Consider the following 21499-nt stretch of genomic DNA (forward strand, 5'->3'; position numbering starts at 1 on the left):
GATCAGTGCCTCAGTCATGAAGAGTTTCTTGGGGTGTTAAAAAACAGGATGCATCAAGGCTTATGGGTGACAGATTTGAGTTTTTAAATAAATACATGTTTACATATAATTAACTGACGGGTATTAAACCTAGGATTTAGGCAAATGTGCAGAGTCATTAAATGGAGTTTTGTCATTAGTAGATCAATAAGCTATAATTGAAACACTGAAATATCTTTTACAGATGAAAGTCAACATTTTTTCCTGCTTTAAAAAAAAAAAAAATCGGGCGGTGCCTGTGGCTCAGTGAGCAGGGCACTGGCCCCATATACCGAGGGTGGCAGGTTCAAACCCGGCCCCGGCCAAACTGCAACAAAAAAATAGCTGGGTGTTGTAGTCCCAGCTACTCGGAAGGCTGAGGCAGGAGAATCGCCTAAGCCCAGGAGTTGGAGGTTGCTGTGAGCCGTGTGACGCCACGGCACTCTACCGAGGGCAATAAAGTGAAACTCTGTCTCTAAAAAAAAAAAAAAAAAAAAATCTGATCATGGCCATGACACCAGGGAGGGACAGGCTGGGGCTGCTTGTCTGCACCCTCGCAGTGGGTGCCACGTGCCCAGAAAAAAAAAAAATAATAAAATAAAATCTGAATCTACTCAGAAATCACTGCCCAGAAATCATAGACTAGAGCCTGACTTTGGGTTCTGCAATTAGTTACACTTAGACTCACATTTCAGCTCTACCATTTATTAACTGCTGAATCTTGGCAATACCACTTAATTTCACTGAGTCTCAGATTCCTCATCTGTACAGAATCTACCAAAAAGAATATGTGTAAAATACTTAGTGTAGTGGCTGAGGTACATGAAGTCAATGTTAACTATTGTTTTTCATTCAAGTCTACCTGTTAGTCTGTAACTGTGGTACAGAACAATTTTGTATAGATTGTAATCTGCTAAGAATGCTCCTGAGAAAGAAATCATAAGGGGAAAAGCAGGGCCCACAGAGAATCAGTGGTACGTCCCAGGTAGGTAGTTGGGCTGTAGGAAAGGAAGGCAAAGGAGGGGAAGCAGAGAAGGAGAATACAGTGCTGCTCATGGGACAAACCTGTTTTGTTTACAACTTAGAAAACCAATTTGGTTTCCTGGAACAAAGATAATATATAGAAAATTAATAAATATGACATTCACTAGCACATCCAACATCCTATAATTAGGTGATCATATTCCTGGAAATTAAACTTCTCTGGAGTTAACAATTTAATGTACCTGGGAGCCCATTTGCCCTTTCTGGAAAACATTAAAAAGAAGAGCTGTAAGTCAGTAGTAGGAAGGAGAACATATACATATATAATCTGAAGTAGATGTTGGCTTCCATTGGCTAATCTCCAGCAATGGCCATAGGATCCAAATATTTTGTAATCTTGACTTTCTCCTTTTGTTGAGAGATGTAATAACCATATAATTTTTTTTTTTTACCATGAAGGGGCACTGATTTCTTTATTTATTAGACTCAAGTGCTTTAGTACAGAATGGTACACAGCTGATACATGTTTGTGCTTCAATACTTCCAAACACTGAGATTCAGATAATTCCAAGGTAAACAAGTTTCAAGACAGACTAGCTTTATTAAAAATATCCTTTTGATAAATTATTTTTATATAAATAACAGAGAAAAGAAAATCAACATGTTGGACAAACAAGGTTTTGAAGCATGAGCACTGTTTGGTCCAAGGGAGGAACAAACAAGCATCGGGAGAAAGGAACAAACAGATGCAAACACCTACAGCTCTGTCCTACAGAAATAAGATATCTTAGGAGTGAGGACACAGAGGGAGAGACCTGAAAACTCATCTGAGTGCAAAGGGGAGATTTCAAAGCCTTGAGAACACTACAGCGCAGCTAACAGAAAGGCAGGAAACAGACTCTGAGAGGGAGGCAGCAGCGCAGAGTGGGCACACACCACGTTCGCAACACAGCATGAGATGACTAATGTACACACAGGCTGTGGGAAGCCATGGGCAGCAAGGAACTAGGCAGGGGACATTTTTTGTGACTTCCAGCAGCAGAACAAATGGTGTATTCACCACTGGAGAATGAGACCTGCTGAGTCTTGAGGATTGGACATCCTTGCATTTGTTTAATTTCTGCATTAGAGCTAAGTTTTTATATAGAGAATAAAATAATTTTCTCTTACAAGCATAATGACATATGACTCCACATTACACCAAATAAAGTATTATGAAAGTATCTTAAACTAAGGAGAATATGACAAAAGTTACTTGTGAAGGGAGCACAGGGTCTGTATAAATCCAACAGGCTATTCTTAGGCCAACAACCTTCTTCTCAGCCAAGGGCCCTCTGACCAGAGGCTTCCAGACCCATCTGTCCTAGTCCATTCCTGACCCTTGTACTAAGATTGACCCTGCTAAGGAAACTGAACTGTTAAGGGTAACACTTGGGGATGGAGGGCTCTGGTCAACAAATCAGGCCTAAATACTTCTCTAGAAGAGACAAAAGTCTCCAATGGGAGTTTTCTTTTTACTTGTCTGGGTATGGTGACACTGACTGGAGAAGGCCTTCCCTTGGGATCCCAGTACTGTGGACAGATGCCAGGAAAGAAGCAGGGACAGACTGTGAGGAAGAAGACACCATCCTGGGTTCTCAAGGACACCCCAGCCCTACTCACAGCTGCACCACCTGGGACATGTCATTGGGAAAAGCAAAGAGACCTTGTCCCTCTTCAACTCCCATGAGAAGTCTCCTGACTGAGTAAGAGCAGGGACTGGGGGCAGGAACAGGAGTGAAGAAAACCGATAAATCCTCAGCGTGAAACACTCCAACAACACAGGCATCTCTATGATCCCTGACAAGAATAGGAACAACCCCAAAGCAGTTTTTAAAATCACCCAAACTTCTACCTTTCCATACTAAAGCAATATGCACATGTTGCACAGGGCTATGTACAAAGTCACAGAATCATAAATAAGGGGGAGAAGGCGTCCATTCATTCTAAACAGTTCAAAACTCCTGCAGTGCGTCATCTGCACATGAACGTCTCCTTTTAGGATACATATATAAGATACTCTTTTTTAAAAACACAATGCAGTTTGTTTGTTTGTTCATTTGTTTCAAACTAGAAGAGAGCATCATTAAAAAGGAGAATGCAGCAGCGACACTGCTGGCCAGGACGTGCAGGGCTGGGGAGGAAAGGGAGCGAAAGTCAGCAAAGTAACAAACGGCTGGGCGGTAGAGAGCTGCAGAGCACTGCAGGAAGAGGGGCATGTTTGGAGGGGTGGCTTATTTTTTTAACTGTTTATTTCTTTATCTGTTTTATTCAATTTCGTCAGCATGTCCAGCAGTTTCTATGGGATGAGAATGTGCGTGGATCCTATAAGCACCTCCCTCTTTCTGTTGGCTTGGGTCACCTGTAAGCACAGCACATCACATTCAGACTCACACCTGCAAGGATGAAAATGATGAGGCGGGGGCCACTGCAGTACTCCCGTGGGGCCTTATTCTTAGGCCAGTGCCCATAGCGAGCACTGACAACGGTAGTGCTAAAAAAGGCAGAGGAGCGGGTGGAGATGTAAGGGTAGTGCTTGGTGTCAAGTTTGTCCTCAGAAGTGTCCTCCACGATATCCTTAATGATGGGGTTCCGCTGTGACAGCTGGTAGGTCTGCTCACTGATGCAATCCTTCCATTCTGCTTGCTCCGACGACGCAGTGTGGAATCTGTGACAATGGGCACGCCGAAGTGAACCATGTTGGTGCTGATCTCACTGTCCTCTGGGGAGATCTGAGGGTCCTGGATGAGCTTGTGCAGGTTTTCCTCGGTGGTGTCATTCCTTAAAAAGATGTAGAGGAGAATGATGAGCACTTTGTCATAAGTGCTGACATTGGCAGCCAGCTCACAGGGGGTCCTTAATCTTCTAGGTATCCATGCCCATGGCCAGGTTCTGCTTCACACGCAGAGCTTGTCTACCGTGCCTTGGTAATGCTTCATACAGTCCTCAGCAAGGTGCAGGTGGGTGGAGTACTTGCTGAGCTCTTTCTGCTACTGGGGCTTCTTCAGCATCTGGGACAGGTCTCCCATGGTGGTCTTGTCTCCAGTATTCATTCTCTTGCTAGAAGAAAAATCTTTCAGAGACTGGGTGACTTCCTGGGACACCTCCATGATGTGCTTGTGGTGCAGCGCCATCCACAGGTTGTCATCCTCGTCCAGGAGCACCTCCTTCACCCGCGCCTCCCCAATGCTGCTCTTGTACCTGGATCTATCATTTTCAATAGGCAGCAAATCATAACTCATAGCCTGAAAGTCAATTCACGAAGCACAGGGTAGCTGGGGTCAAAGCCTCATTCCAAGATCAGGAGCTGAGAGCGCACTTTGTCTGGGCCTTCTCACATTATTGGGTCATTAGCTTTATAGGCGTCAAGCTTGTCCTCAATTAGCAGAGCAGTAAGGCCTTGTCCTTGTATTCCCCCACCCTGGTACTGCACTGCAGGGTACTCCCTCAGGGTGGCACAAACAGTTGCAATCTGCTGGGCAGTGCCTGTGGCTCAGTGAGTAGAGTGCCAGTCCCATATGCCGGAGGTGGCGGGTTCAAACCCAGCCCCGACCAAAAACCACACACACACAAAAAAAAAGAGTTGTAATCTGCTTTGCCACACACTCCAATATGAGGTTCTTCATCTGAGCCTTGTGGGGACTGTAGAAACTTTGGAAAGAGTCTGCAGAATCCAAGGAATATAGGTGGGATTCATATGGGAGAAATGCAATGTTGATTTCCGTCAGAGTTTTGATAGGTTTGGAGGGTCAAGATTTCACCAGCTCATTAAACAGGGCATCTGGACTAGAGTCCAGTGAAGAAGACATGGGCGGCCTAATATTTAGCAGTTGGTGGGTCCTTAAAGTCATTGATGAAAAGAGTGGACAGACTTCTCAGAGGGAGTGATGAGATACACAGCCTCCAGGCTAGGGGAGTGGTTCTCTGTGCTTGTTGATATCTTCCACAATTGTTATACCCTCGGTCATGATGTTTGCCCTCTTGCAGCAGGAAACATTCTCATGCTTAACCCATCCACCACCAACACCTTCTACTCTCCCTTCTTCTTGACCTTTTTTTATCATATTATGCATGATCTTCTCTCTGATCACAGCTTTGAGACTAATGGGGGCCTTGGCACAGTGCGAGTCTCCGGGCTCCAACCCTCCTCACATGATGCCTGCAGACTCTGCCGCCTCCTCCAGTCGGCGCGCTGGACCAGCCGCAACTCGCCACCCTGCAGCTGCACTGGGGACCCACTGACCTACATAATTTTTTTTTTTTGAGACAGAGTCTCACTCTGTCACACAGCAGCCTCAAACTCCTGAGCTGAAGTGATCCTCTTGCCTCAGACTCCTGAGTAGCTGCGACTACAGACACCCACCACAACACCCAGCTAGCTTTTTCTATTTTTCTTTTTTTGAGACAAGAGTCTCATTCTGTTACCCTGGGTAGAGATGGGGTCTCGCTCTTGCTCGGGGTGGTCTCAAACTCCTGAATTCAAGTAATCCAACTGTCTCAGCCTCCCAGAGTGCTAGGATTACAGGCATGAGCCACTATGCCTGGCCTTACACAATATTTTTAATTCATGAAACACTTAGGTTATTTTTTATAGAGTGAGACCCCATCTCTACTAAAAATAGAAAAAGCTAGCTGGGCCTTGTGGCAGATGCCTGTGGTCAAGCCCAAGAGTTTGAGGTTCCTGTTAGCTAAGATGATGTCCATAGCACTCTACCCAGGGTAACAGAGTGAGACTCTGTCTCAAAAAAAAGAAAAAGATTAGGTTATTTTTTCTTAAAGCTTCCCATCAACTAAGTTGTGACCTATCATTTCTTTTTTTTAATTTTAGCCAAGGTTAAGTCAAAGTTTTAGGCTTATAATTTTACCAGAAAAAGGGAAACCTGGCCCAGGCCTGCTAAACAACAATGACAACAACAACAACAACAACAACAAAAATACATGGGCATTATGGCGGGCGCCTGTAGTCCCAGCTACTTGGAAGGCTGAGGCAAAAATTAGGATGGTCTCCTTCTTTTTTTTTTTTTTTGAGACACAGTCTCACTATGTCACCCTCAGTAGAGTATAGTAGTGTCACAGCTCACAGCAACCACAAACTCTTGGGCTTAAGTGATTCTCTTGCCTCAGCCTCCCAAGTAGCTGGAACTACAATGCCCAGCTATTTTTCTGTTGTTTTGCAGTTGTCATTGTTGTTTAGCAGGCCCTGGCCGAATTCAAACCTGCAACCTGGATGTATGTGGCCGGCGCCCTACCCACTGAGCTATGGGCACGGCCTAGGATGGTCTCTGTGTCTTCATAGTCTCAACTTCTCCCACCTCCTCACCTGGCCCTGAGTCTTCTTGCCCCATAGCACCCAAAAGCACTACACTTGATGACAGGAAACTCCTGGCCTCTCCCTACACACACTGTGTGCTGCCCAGATCAGGCCATCTCCTCTGCTGGGGTGCTTTTCCCTGACCCTCCTGATGAAATTCTAGACATTGAGGGGCTTCCCACATGCCAAGTTTATCTCTATTAAACTATTACATCAAAAGCAGAGAATGGGCACAGTACCTTACACCTGTAATTCCAGCACTCGGGAAACTTAAGCTGGAGGATTCCTTGAGCTCAGGAGTTCGAGACCAGCCTGAGCAAGAGAAAGACCCTATCTCTACTAAAAAATAGAAAAACTATCCAGGCATCATGGCATAAACTTTCATCAATTCTTAAATATTATTGCTGTTAGCCTCTTATTTCAAATCTGCCTTCACACCAGACTTACATTTCTGAAACATAAATCTGCTCATTTTACTTAATTGCTGCCAATCCTATGATCTAAAATAAAATTCAACTCCTATATGATCTCACCTCACATGTCTTTCTGATCTTATCTCCTAACATTTGCTCACACACAACACTGCAACATTGAATCACTTGCTGTCAGCCCACTTGGCACGCTCTCACTTTGCACTCACTAATCCTCCTATTGAAGATGCTTCCACCCAGCTAACTTCTGCAGGTGCCACTTCATCTGTGAAGTTGTCCATTTTCTTCCTGCTTTTCCCTCAGACTCATTTAGTGATGCCCTCTGTTAGCTCCCTCAGCACATCTCTTTCAAACCTCATTGAAGTGAACTAAATTTTGTATGTATTTGCCTTGCCCCCTAAACTATTATCTCATTAAGAACAAGGAATTAACTCCTTTAAAACTCTTTCCCTTGCCTTTCTCTCCCTCTCTCCCACCATCATGGTGTGTGTGATTAGTCCCATTTGTCACCATGTCCTATCACAAGACTTTCAGAATCAAGCAGTTTCTGGCCAAGAAATAAAAACAAAATTGTTCCATTCCCCAGTGGATTCAAATGAAAACCAGTAATAAAATCAGATACAATTCAAGGAGGAGACACCAGAGAAGACCCAAGCTGGGTCTATAAGGAACAGCACATGAGACGGCACATATTTATGATGTATCAAGATTACTATCATCTTACCATACCAAGCTGAAAATGTCATCAGTTGGACAGTTGACCATATTTTATTGAGAAAATGAGTTTTCTCTTTGTTTATATACTCTTCATTAATAAGCTCATCCATTAAAAAAATACATGAAAGCTTTTTTTTTTTTTATTAAATCACAGCTGTGTACATTGATATGATCATGGGGCATCATTCACTAGCTTCACAGACTGTTTGACACACTAAAAGAAAAGAGAAAAGTTTTCAAGCAATATGACAGTATTGGTATTAGTTCTAGTAGATGGATAATTATACTTGTTTTACTGTTGTTTGTAATTTTCTATATATTAATCATTTTTGTAATAAAATCACCAACTTTATTGACAGATAATATTTTAATATTTTTTATTGAGGTGACACAGTTCATTAAGAAAATGGGGAGCATGCTGCAATAAATAGAAAAATGAAATGAAAAAAATACGTGAAACCTTTAAAAATTAAATAAAAAAACACTGTCCCCCAGCATCTGTCAAAAAGCTGGCACATAGTGGTTGCTCAAAAACTATTGGTCATGTGAAGTAATGAATGAATGTGCAGGCAGAATGGGAACCAAAGATAACATTCTTGGCAGGGGAAGTCACCCCCAGAAAAAGGGAAAATTATAAAGTAAGCTGAGGGAGTCAGAACAAAGAAAAATCAGCTAGTTTAAGTAAGGCATTGCTAAATTTCTTATCCGAACAAATTTCCAGCCTTTCCTGAAACCCTAGTCTATTGGGGATACAGGTTACAAATATACCCCTGCTGAGTCTGGGAACACTCTGAGGAAAAAATAATGGCCATAGAAGAGGCTATGGCAAGAACTCGAAAAGATACATTATCTAAGTTGTTTCCTGCCCATTAAACAGACAAAGCAGATACTCGTTATGGAGATTTGTTTTTGACTGGGGCAGAGACCAAGGGGAACAGTTGGAGCCCTGAGATATGGGCAGGAGGGCTTATATCCCTTATCCTTATATCCCTTGTTACAGATGAAGATCTCTGTGATGGTGATGAGATGAAAATTCCTCTCTCCCAGTGATTCCTCAGAGGAGATTGACACCAGTGGCATCTTACTCCACAGGGAACTAGTGGCACTTAATACTTCCCTAGGAATCTGTGTGTGTGACTCCAGACAGGAGGCTGCCCTCCCCCCTCCAAGGCTCAAGTTTTGGATTTCTCAAGACTGATAAGATCCTCAAAGTTAATAATAATTACAACAGGAGCTAATATGCTCACTTGGAGAAACTGCTGGCATCTTTGTTCCCTCCCTCAGCTTACCATCTGGGCAAAGAGATTTGAATAAAAGCTGAGTGGGACAGACGCTAGGGGCCATCACCAGAGTCCCACAAATAGGCGTTGGTCCCCCAAGTTCCCACCTTTGAAAATTCTATTCTGTCTTGTGTCTCTTTTTTTTTTTTTTTTTTGTAGAGACAGAGTCTCACTCTATGGCCCTCGGTAGAGTGCCGTGGCCTCACACAGCTCACAGCAACCTCAACTCCTGGGCTTAAGCGATTCTCTTGCCTCAGCCTCCCGAGTAGCTGGGACCACAGGCGCCCGCCACAACGCCCGGCTATTTTTTGGTTGCAGTTTGGCCGGGGCTGGGTTTGAACCCGCCACCCTCGGTATATGGGGCCGGCGCCCTACCGACTGAGCCACAGGCGGCGCCCCCTGTCTTGTGTCTCTTTATCGTCGTTCCTAACTTTTTATTTCTTCACTTGGTCATGCCCATTCCAAAGGTCTTAGCGGACCCTGCCCCCAGGCCAGGACCCTGACATGAATGAATGAAAAGGAAAGGAAAGTGAAACAAGTAATATCCCCACGTGTTTGACCTGTACTGGTATTTCAGCTTTTCTGTTACAGAACTAGACAGGAAGGAGAGGGGAGAGGTACAAGACAGATGGCAAATGTCAAGAGAGACTGGCTCATGGTTCTGATACAGCTGGCAATCAGAACAGACTCTAGGGACACCTACACACATTAACTACAAAACTGAAATACTCCCCCAAAACTTGGAAATAAGGCTACCCTCAGGGATTTAAATCATAAAATCAAAACAATTAGAAATTAATGTCAAAGAAGATGTCAGTAGGAAGCTGCAGGACTCTATGCTTCCACTTCAACAGCTATTGAACTTGCAGGAACTGTCCAGAGTATTTTGGAGCTCTGGAGTCTAGGAGAACTCTCTGACATCTGTAGGACACCTTGATGAAGAAACTAGTAAATTTTGATAAATTTCAGCCTTTTGTGATGTTAACAGTTACAGTCCCACCCCCTACTCAGCAGCAGACAGCTGTCGGGGAGGCAGCCTGTATTACTGGCTCAGTTTTCTGGAGCCAGAGTGAGCAAGAAAGACCTTGTCTTCTAGAAGGTGGGTTGTGTGCTTTATAGCTGATTGTTGCTTTTGACCAGCACAAACCACAGCCACTTTTTCATATCCACCCACCACAGGCTGAAGCAGAGACACAGAGTACACAAAGAGATAGGACATTTTTCCTCCCTCATGAAAGCCAGACATTTAAGGAAATTGTCAGGATACTGGCAGACTGCAGAGACAATGGAAAAGAAACTTCAATGGCCACACACAAGGAATACACACTTCACAAAAAAGTTTGGAAAAGGCACAATAGGAATGGGTTTAGCCCACAACAAGCCAAAAGAAAAAGCAAAATTGAAAATCCCTGAGGAGTAGGAGTGAGAGAGGATACCCAGGAAGAGTGAGATCTAGAGGAACAGAGGTTTTCTCAAGGAGACCCCAAGGATATACCTGCAGGGTCCTCTCCATGGTGACTCAGCTCTTAGGAATTTTTAGACTTAACTTCCCGGTTTTGCAGGAAGATGAGGTCCAATGTAAAGAAAGCGCACCCAAACACCAAGTTAATGAGAGAAAGAGCTTTATGTCAGCCAGCAAAGCTTATGGCATAGAAGAATTCAAAATGGCCATGCTCTTTCCCTTTTTATCTCCAATCAAAAAATTTCAACCCACAGGTACCTTTCTCATTGATCAGTTTGAATCAAGCAGGAGATGCTGTGCCAGCCCTCACAGAACTACAGGATTTCACAGAAGTGGAAATTTCCAGGTCCCAGGAAGTTAAGTCTACAAATTCCTAAGAGCTGAGTCACCACAGAGAGGACCCTGCAGGTGTATCCCTGTGGTCTCCTTGAGAAAACCTGTTCTCCTGGACCTCACCCTTCTCATATCCTCCCTCACCCCCCACCTTTGAGACTCCATATAATTTTAATTTGGGGTCTCAATATCAGTTTGCTTCTGCAGGAGCCAGTATTAATCACCTTTCACATTCAACTTTACATCACTTTTCTACAAAATCTAAGGCATAGAAGTATTTCTGATTTGTCCTATAGTTTCTCAGTTCCTTCTGCTGCAGCACTCTCACATGGCACTACAGGCAGTAAACCTCAGAGTCACCTGGCTGGGCTTTCCTATTTCCCTGGTCTGGACCAGCATTCAGATTTCAAGGACGGTGACGCCTCTCAGGTATCTCTATCAAGGCCTTAATTGTACCATGGTGGGGAGCTAATATACATACAAGTTTTCACTTTTCCCTGTGTCACATCCCTCTTCCCCTTTCCCCAAATTCCAATTAAGACAAGTCCCACAAGGAGTTTCCTCAGGCTTCAGTCATGCATCAACCAGCCAGCTTCCAGTATGTGGCTACAGCAGGGCGTGTTGACTATCTTAAAAGTTACCTTTGCTTCCCACTGGGTAGTGAAGCTCTCTTCAGTCAGCTGTGATGAATCCAGGTGAGGATTTCTTCTACCTTTGCTGCCAAGCATGTGGTCAGGATGCTGGTGTAGAGTCCCTTCTACCTTGGTTTGAGGGGGACTGGGTTCTGATCCTCATCCTAGACTTGATCCCCTAGCTCCCCCAGAGAAAGGATGTACAGACACAAAAGACTAAACAGAACACAGTTAATTATCCAAGTGGAGATCTTCCTTGCTACTCTTCCTAGGGCTTCTAACTGCCTTTTCAATTCAGTTTCCCCCAGTTTTTTTTAGGAGTCCCTGCTAAATTGCAGAGGACTGATGGAGGCCTGTTTGAACAAGACCAGTGGTGAGGCCTGTACCCAATTAAGCTTTGCTTCCTGGCAGAGTTTACTGATTCCTGCTCTTATGGCCCTGTTCATGCACTCTACCCTGCCTGAGCTTTGAGGCCTATATGTCACATATAATTTCCAGGTGATATCCAAAGCTTTAGCTATTATTTGTACTATTTCTGTTATGAAGGCTAGCCCATTGTCAAGTCTAAACGAGAGTGGCACAAATTTTTCCAGTGTAGCCAACAGGCGACCTTTGTTGAGCCTTAAGGCTTCAGAGTAAATATAATTGCTGCATATAATTCTATACTATTTGGCCAGTCTTTTAGTCCCAACTACCAGAGTAGTTTAGGGATGGGAGTAAAAGTGTTTCTCTGGGCAACACTTTTACTATGTCAGGAGCACTCTTCATCCTGGTGGGGAAAGCTTCCACATATACCAAGTATGTGCAGATCAGAATTAGTGAGCACCAGTTTCCTTTACTTCTGGACAACTCAGTATAGTCCATTTGTATGTCTTTAAAAAGGGCTTCCCTGTAGGACTGAATTTCAGGCAACAGTGATGGTCCCTATCTAGCATTGTGTCAGTTGCATGCCACACAATGCTGGCTGACTTTCTTGGCAAGAATAGCCAACAGGGGAATGTAGAAGTATCTCCTGGCTCAGTGTCTGTGCCTCAAGTGGCTAAGGCACCAGCCACATACACCTGAGCTGGTGGATTCGAATCCAGCCTGGGCCTGCCAAACAACAATGACGACTGCAACCAAAAAATAGCCGGGCATTGTGGCGGGTGCCTGTAGTCCCAGCTACTTGGGAGGAGGAGGCAGGAGAATTGCTTGAGCGCAGGAGTTGGAGGTTGCTGTGAGCTGTGATGCCACGGCACTCTACCCAGGGCAACAGCTTGAGGCTCTGTCTCAAAAAAAAAAAAGAAGAAGTATCTCCCCAGAAGGCTCTTAATTTTCTTTTGCCTCTATCCTAAGTGGATGGCCTCATGCATACAACCTCTATAACCAACCTTAGATTTTCACACAGTAAACTTTGATATTTGGTGAGACATGAGTTGGTCAACCAATGATACCCCTCTGTGTTCATAAGAGTAACCATTGCATATTATACCCAGACTCTTAAGTTTTGTCCCAAAGTCAACTTATCAGCCTCTTGCACCAGCATGGCAGTGGCTGCATATGTTTTTAGGCATGGGGGCCATCCTTTTGAGACCTCATCAAGTTGCTTAAAGAGATAAGCAACTGGTTCTGCCCAGGATGCTACATTCTGGGTGAGCACTTCCTCAGCTGCTCTATTTCTTTCTGATATGTACAGTTCAAAAGGCTGGGCCAGAGCAGGGAGGCCTGACACCAGGATTGCCCACAGTTTAGCATCTTGAAGGCTTTTGGCTGGATGGATTTCTACTCAACTGGGCTATTCTCTTGATCTTTAGTAACTTCATACAATGGTTTGACCAGTCTGTATGTTTCACACAGTCTTTCACAGAAATTCTCAGGACTTTCGTCTAGCTTCTGCATGACCTCAACCACCTTGCTTATGTTTGTGGCTTTCTGGCTGCCTCATACTGACAGACACAAAGTCAAGGTTGGGTTCAGCATAAGAGAATGAAACCATTTAGCAATCACTTACAAATATCTACAAGTTTTGGATTTCGAGGCTAAGGTTCACACAATGAGAACATTAGTATTCTTATTTACAGACTTAGCACAGTTCTAAGCTTTAAGAGTCCCTACAGAACTGATCCAAAGTTCTGGACAATTCAAATGAATATTCCTGAACATCAGTTGGGTGTGGGGCTACTTATGAGGCCATATTTAGTCACACCATTTACTGGGAAATTTTCATTCAGGTTCCAATCTTTCCCGAGGTATCTATATAGACACAGCAGATGACATTTAATACTGCACAAATTTTTCCAGTGTAGCCAACAGGCGATCTTTGTTGAGCCTCAAGGCTTCAGAGTAAATATAATTGCTGCATATAATTCTATACTATTTGGCCAGTCTTTTAGTCCCAATTAACAGTTCAGTTTAGTAAAACAGCTATGAGTGGACATTGCAGACAACACTGGAATACAGGAGGGCCATAGTTTTTTTCCCTTTGAGCCATTTCTCTCTCTAATTTCTCTATTTACTAAAGACAAATTATAGCAAAACAAAGTTAGTTGCCAAAATAAACTGCACTTCCAGTATACTGGGTCTGATTATTTGCATAAAGAGCAGCAAAAATAACTACTAGCCATCTAGGCTTTTCTTCCCTTTAAAATTGGCTTTGCTGGAACCTTTTATAAGGAATCTCAAGTTAGATTTGAAAGCCTTCCATGAGCCTAGTTTCCATCTGTGCCATTAGATACCTGCATGCATTGGGTAAATTCCTCTTCTCTTGAGGTCCCCAAGCACATTTTGATTCCCAGGCCTATCAGAAGGTGACCTTCATTACTTACCACAGATCAGGAAGTGTTATTGATGGGTATCTGGCCAGTTTTTCCAAAGGGCTTTTATATTGGCCTTATAAAGTGAACCTTAAGTCCTTAATGCAGTCTGGACACCTCTGAAAATGCTATTCTAGTCAAAGCCTTGGTAAAAATAACTACTGCCTTCATCATGTCCTATAGAACAAAACAGATTCTTTTTTTTACTATTATTATTATTAAATCATAGCTGAGTACATCAATGTGATCACGGGGCACCATACACTGGTTTTATAGACCGTTTGACACATTTTCATCACACCGGTTAACATAGCCTTCCTGGCATTTTCTTAGTGATTGTGTTAAGACATTTATATTCTACATTTACTAAGTTTCACATGTACCATTGTAAGATGCACCGCAGGTGTAATCCCACCAATCACCCTCCCTAGAACAAAACAGATTCCTATTGAACTTACACAAATAACTGTATTGTCAAAAATTAAGAATACTTACAAACGGCTTTCAAATTCCAGAGAAATCAACAAGAGAAAAAAAATAAATGTTTCAAATTCTGCCTATAAGTACATACATTGCTGAAAGCTACAAATAGCTCAAGAGACAGAAAATGACTTTCTTGATTTCTGGAAAACAGAACACAAGGAATCAGCAATGTTGCCATAACAAACCAGCCCAGATCCATATAACCGATTTCTGTTTTGTTTGAAGTTAGGTTAGCAATACTTATGGACATGTTTGCTTTCTAATTAAAGTTCTAGTAGTTTGCTTTCAGTTTGATAGTATATAATTTCCAAAGACATCAGAAATTTGAATTTGAGAGAATTTGTCAGCCTCTCCTAATATTTCTCTGGGAGGACAAACTTTGGACTCAGCCAGTTATAAAGAACACTTTCTGAGATGAATTAAAATTATTTTATTACTGACAATATACACTAAGACAAACCAATATTTTATAATATTGGAACATACATATAAACATAATCCACACAAAATTAACCACCATTTCATATTTGACAATATTTCCTATACATTTTTAACATACCAAATAAGCCTAATATATCTTTCTTAGACTTTCAGTGGTCTTGATATTTCAAAAAGACCAAATTTAGAGTTTTGATTTTGGAAGGTTTGTCAAATATCAAAGACTTAAAACATTTGCTCAAACAAGATTATAAACCAAAATATTTTAAAGGCAATACACAGTCAACTGAATCACATGTAAATTCCTTCACAAATTTTCTTTCTTTTTTTTTTTTTTTGTAGAGACAGAGTCTCACATACCGCCCTCAGGTAGAGTGCCGTGGCATCACACAGCTCACAGCAACCTCTAACTCTTGAGCTTACGTGATTCTCTTGCCTCAGCCTCCCGAGCAGCTGGGACTACAGGCGCCTGCCACAACGCCCGGCTATTTTTTTGTTGCAATTTGGCCGGGGCTGGGTTTGAACCCGCCACCCTCGGCATATGGGGCCGGCACTCTACTCACTGAGCCACAGGCGCCGCCCAGACACAAATTTTCTTTTATGAGCTTTATTTAACCTGCACAGACAATCAACAAACATTCTAAACTTTCTTTCACTTTTGCCCTGCCTTTCACTTTTTTAAATACCCATTGTGTTTCAGGACAGAATTTACCACACAAGATTCTTCCCTTACACAATGCCATTTTTCTTTCTGTATGATTTCTGTCATGCTCAAAAAGCCACTTTTCACAAAATAGGATCACAGTTTACTATGAAGTTAATTATTAACTTGGCTAAACTGATAGTTAGAAGGTTTAAAAGGCAAGAATCTTATTCTTTGACAAAGACTCAGTTTTCCAAACAATTTAAACCAAATTATTACATTTTACAAATGAGAGACATATTATGGAATATAACATGGATACAGGATTTTCCCACTCAGCGCTGGACAGGGACCCCCATTTTTCAGTCTCAGGTGAGCTCAGAAATCAGACTGCCTTCTTGGGCGGTGCCTGTGGCTCAAGGAGGCTTAAGCAATTGCACCAGCCTCATGTGCCAAGGGTGGCGAGTTCAAACCCAGACCCAGCCAAAAAACTGCAGACTGCCTTCTCTAGGCACAACCAGGCTTCACCCTGCAGGCCACACCGTCTGAGCTCTAGCAAGGTCATGAATGAAGCAGCCCGAATCATTTTGGTTGGCTCCACCCTGAGTACGGAGCACACACTCTAATCCCCTCTGCAGACAAAAAATGCAAAGACTCAATGACATTGCCCTAGGGGAGGGACTGTATTCATTCATTTGTTAAAACATTCAGCTTGTTCGAATGTTCTACTAAGTCCTTGCCAAAATATCTCTTAGGGAAAATTATTTACCCCTAGACAAAGAATCCATTCAGGAGTCCTCTAACTTGGGCCTCCTCCCCCTGGATGCCCTCCCCACCCCCAGCCAACAAAATTCCATTTTATCACTGCTCTGTGGCCCATAGGCTCAATTCTCGAATCCTAGAGACCAAGGACTCATTGAAGAAATTCCAGTAACAAAACCTTAACACAGTCATCCTTTCTGATGTCTTTTCATTTTGGCCACGTGGCCACCAAGGACTAGACATGTGTCCAAGACAGAAAGCAGAAAACCTGGAACTTCCAATTTCTCTAAAAATAGCCAGAGGGCAAATTTGGAGCAGGGAAGAAGGGGCCACTCACACAATCATTTTGCCCTATGAAAGGGGAGGCAAAACCCCACCTATTGTTACCCATCTCAGTCAGTCTCCAAGCACTCACATGCACACAATTCCAACCCATTTCTTAACCTGGGCAGCCTTGATTTCCCACTTGAACTGCCACTTAGCCTTAGGAGGTAAACCAACACTCCCCTAGGCCCTGTGAGGGGAGGTCTAAGTTCATCACAGTCACACCACATCCACATGTTCTCATACACTTCTCACCAGGCCTGTCATGATCCAACACCCAGAGGATGATCGGACCTCTATTTCCACTCAAATTGTGGGAACACCCCATTGATCCTACCTTGCTTTAGACCTCTCCCAGAGCAGGTACCAGTTCCTGCATGCTAATTCCTCCCAGTGTTTGACTTCTTGAAGATCCACTGAGGGGGTCCTTTCTTCATTATCAGTCCTTTCATCACTATCCCTGGCGCATTCAGTGGCTCACATCACCCAGGCTGATCAGGGCCCCACCCTGGGAGTGTCCAGAGATTTGTGCATATTCTCTCCTTGGGTGATCTCACTTCCCAGTCATGGAACCAAAAATGTTGCAAGAAGACAAGGCCCAATGGAGAGAAAAAGCACCCAAACACCATGTTTATAACACGAAGGGCTTTATTTCAGCTGGTGGAGCTCACAGCATAGACGAATTTGAAATGGCCATGCTCCCTGAGTGGCCTGGTCTTTCCCTTTTTATCTCCAGTCAAAAAGTTCCAACCCACAGGTACCTTTCTCATTGGTCTGTTTGAATCAAGCAGGAGATGCTGTGCCAGCCCCACAGAATTACATGATTTCACAGAGGTGGAAATTTCCAGGTCCCAGGAAGTTAAGTCTACAAATTCCCAAGAGCTGAGTCACCATGGAGAGGACCCTGCATGTGTATTCTTGTGGTCTCCTTGAGAAGACCTGTTCTCCTGGACCTCATCCTTCTCAGGTATCCTCCCTCACCTACAGAGACTCTGTTTCTTAAACTAGCCAGGCATTATAACAAGTGACTGTGGTCCCAGCTACTCAGAAGGCTGAGGCAAGAGTGTCACTTGACCCCAAGACTTTGAGGTTGCTGTGAGCTATGATACCATGGCACTTGACCCAGCCTGACAGAGTAAGACTCTGTCTCAAAAGAAAGAAATACGGTGATTCTACAACCAAACACCTGAAACAGCAGGCTTCTATTTTAGGTAACATTGAAAAATTAAAGCTACTTGGTCCAAAAAGATGCTTTTTGAGTTTGGAGCAGGAAAGGGAAAATTATCTAATTGGGTTCATACTGCCTTAAAAGATGCTGAAAAAGAATCTTCACTTCATCTTAGTAGAAAAGGTGACCACAAGATTCAAGGTAGATGGTAGACACAGAAAAATAAATTCAGTGTTTGAAAGACTTTAAATTGATATTCAATATTGTGTTTGAACAAGATTCCTGTGCTAAGAGAAAGAAAACTACCTGTGATAGGAATTGGAAAGCATATGTGTGCCACAGCAACAGACCTTGCAATGTTTGGTTGTGGGAGGCTGAGGCAAGCTCAAGTGTTCGAGGTTGCTGTGAGCTGAACACCACAGCACTCTTCCAAGGGTGAAATGTCTCAAAAAAATGTTTGGTTGAAACCTATGCTGCTAGCTGTGAGAAAAGAAATGAAGAACTTTTAGCCAAACACACAAAGAATGATAAAACGAAAAAGAAATTAACATTTTGGCCAAGGAAAGAAATGAAAAAAAAAAAAAAAATAAATGTCCTAGGGAGTGGACCCCTGTAGCTGGCATCGTTATTGCACTCTGTTGTCACCACAGGTATGATTGGAGACATTATGTGGACAGAGAATATTTCAGGGCTCTATGCCTTGGAGTAGTAGAATTCCACTATTTCCAGAAAATGAGTAGTTGAATGACTTGTGGTATGTGGAAAACATCTTTGGAAGCCTCAAAAATTGCCATGAAGAGGAAAAATAATCAGAATGATGATAGTAAAGAATATGATGATGGAGGATATGGAATCACAGATGACATATCCTCCTTACCCTTTTTCAGCATCTTTTAAGGCAGTAGCAACCCAATTAGATAATTTTCCCTTTCCTGCTCCAAACTCAAAAAGTTTCCCTGATAGTTTGCCTGGGCTTCTTATTGTTGAAGAAAAGAAGAAAATAGGGCATCTTTGTAACTTGTTCGTTGAGCATGGTCAAATCCAGTATTTGCAGCAGAAGGGATTCAGTCCTGCCTTATAATACCATACAGGCCTCTGGTGTCTTTGGAAAATGTATTGCTAACTGCTTTACCAAATCATTCTTCAGCACCAGAAGCAACTGCTTAATGGAAAAGAAATTTGAATGTTATCTGTCTTACACCAAAAAAAAAAAAGTTTTTAATTATATTTTTATATTCAAAAATATATAATTGAAATAGTAGATCATATGAACTTTTAAAAATGCCATGGCCTCATTAAACTTTTTGTAGTAACTTTATTTTTTACTCCATAGGTCCAAACATTAGCAAGTTCACCAAATTCCCAAAGTAATCTTCAGCAGGGCATCTTGAATTATACTATCCATTCATATTTGCAGAGATTGGTAAAGTAGTTGAACAATAAACTTGGTGATCTCAAACACCTAATACATCAACATCATATTAACTTTCTATTTGCATTAATTTTGGAAATTTATTTTCTTTTGATATTGTTTAATATTTTTTACTTATCAAGTTTAAAATGTAATGATTAGTTGCAAGTTTGAAACAGGGCTAATCTGAGAATTTGGCTTATGTGTGGACTTTTTTTCCATGCAGATCTGGCAAAGAGAATTGTAATTTTCTTACATGCAAATTAAGAGGTGTTTACAATCAATGAAATAACCTTAAGATTTCAAGAGCCATACCTATATTTATATGTTATCAGCATTTGCCCATGACAAACACCAAAACTGAGAAGATATTTTCAAAGAAAAAAGTTATTTCACTTTTTTTGTTGTTGTTAAATAATTATCTAGTTAGAATGTCCAAAAAGATACTTGTAAGCCTAATTCACAAGTAAAATTTGAAATTTACAAATAACTTTGAAATTAATTATCTCCTATCTTTTATCAGGTCATCTTTTACATATAAGCACAAACAATAAGTATGTTCTCTTTATACTAATAGTTTGGGACAATATGGCTGGGAAAATAATTTGTAATAAAGTAAAAATTAGATAATGAAACCAAAACCTTCTCACATGTAGGCCTTATTTAACTCATGAGTGGTTTCTATGCACAAGCAGATATTAAACCAAACATACAATAGGACTATTATACTCTTCCACATCTTATCCATGTTTTTCTGCTTTTATTTATAAAAATTCTCTTAATTATTGATATATTTGCCAAAACAAAGATCTATAATTACTAATTTTAGACATTATAATGATAGGTATAGATTACAAGAATTATTTAAAAACCTAGCCCGTTTCTACACTGCTGGTGGGAATACAAACTAATATGTTCCTTTTGGAAAGATGTTTGTTGAACACTAAGAGATCTAAAAATAGACCTGTCATTCAATACTACAATGCCTCTACTAGGTATATACCCAGAAGACCAAAAATCACATTATAACAAAGATATTTGTACCAGAATGTTTATTGCAGCCCCATTCATAATTGCTAAGTCATGGAAGAAGCCCAAGTGCCCATCAATCCACAAATGGATTAATAAATTGTGGTATATGTACACCATGGAATATTATGCAGCCTTAAAGAAAGATGGAGACTCTACCTCTTTCATGTTTACATGGATGGAGTTGGAACATATTCTTCTTAGTAAAGTATCTCAAGAATGGAATAAAAAGTATAAAATCAGTGTATGGTGCCCCATGATCACATTAATGTACACAGCTATGATTTAATAATAAAAAAAAAAAGAATGGAGGAAAAAGTATCCAATGTACTCAGCCCTACTATGAAACTAATTTATAGCTTTCATATGAAAGGTATAACCCAATTATAACCTAAGAATATGGGGAAAGGGGAAACGGAGGGGAGGAGAGAGGGGAGGATGGTCGGAGAGAGGTTAATTGGTGGGACCACACCTATGGTGCATCTTACAAGGGTACATGTGAAACTTAGTAAATGTAGAATATAAATGTCTTAACACAATAACTAAGAAAATGCCAAGAAGGTTATGTTAACCAGTGTGATGAAAATATGCCAAAGGGTATATAAAACCAGTGTATGGTGCCTCATGATTGCATTAATATACACAGCTATGATTTAATAATAAATAAATAAATAAATAAATAAATCCTAGCCCATTTTTAATTTCTGACTTTAGTTTAATCTCACATATCTTGTCAAAGCATCTAGGTTCAGAGTCCAACCCTACTACTTCTCAGTTACCTAACCTTATGCATGTTACCTGGTCTTTTTGTGCCTCAATTTCCACATCTTAAAATGAGGAGGAGGATAATCAATAATGCCTACTTCACAAGATAGTTTTGAGCATCAAATAATATAACACAAGAAAAATGCTTAAAATGGTTCCAAGCATAGAATAGTCAATAAACATTTAGCAGCAATGGCAGTAATTAATAAATCTATATTTTTTATAGAAAATGGTATTTATTTTATTTTTATTAAATTTATTTATTTTTTATTGTTAAGTCATAGCTGTGTACATTAGTGCATTCAAGGGGTACAATGTGCGGGTTTCATATGCAATCTGAAATATTCTCATCAAACTGTTCAACGTAGCCTTCATGGCATTTTCTTAGTTACTGCATGTAGGCATTTGCATTCTGCATTTAGTAAGTTTCGCCTGTACCCATTCTAAGATGCACCGTAGATGTGGCCCCACCCATGG

At 41.6% G+C, this 21499-nt stretch overlaps 1 protein-coding gene and 2 pseudogenes across 1 annotated transcript in view; 1 reads left to right on the forward strand and 2 right to left on the reverse strand.

Moving 5' to 3' along the window:
• LOC128579850 (spermatogenesis-associated protein 31E1-like) overlaps positions 1-21499 on the reverse strand; it is a 156717-nt gene that overhangs the window by 69534 nt on the left and 65684 nt on the right. The window contains exon 2 of the mRNA XM_053582067.1: positions 11217-11385. The gene's annotated coding sequence lies outside the window, so the exon portion shown is untranslated. The remainder of the gene's footprint in view (positions 1-11216; positions 11386-21499) is intronic.
• On the reverse strand, positions 3341-11303 carry LOC128560393 (syntaxin-binding protein 1-like; annotated as a pseudogene).
• Positions 17752-18984, forward strand: LOC128560401 (tRNA:m(4)X modification enzyme TRM13 homolog; annotated as a pseudogene).

The sequence above is a fragment of the Nycticebus coucang genome, chromosome 2, assembly GCF_027406575.1.
Source record: "Nycticebus coucang isolate mNycCou1 chromosome 2, mNycCou1.pri, whole genome shotgun sequence".
NCBI lineage: Eukaryota > Metazoa > Chordata > Mammalia > Primates > Lorisidae > Nycticebus > Nycticebus coucang.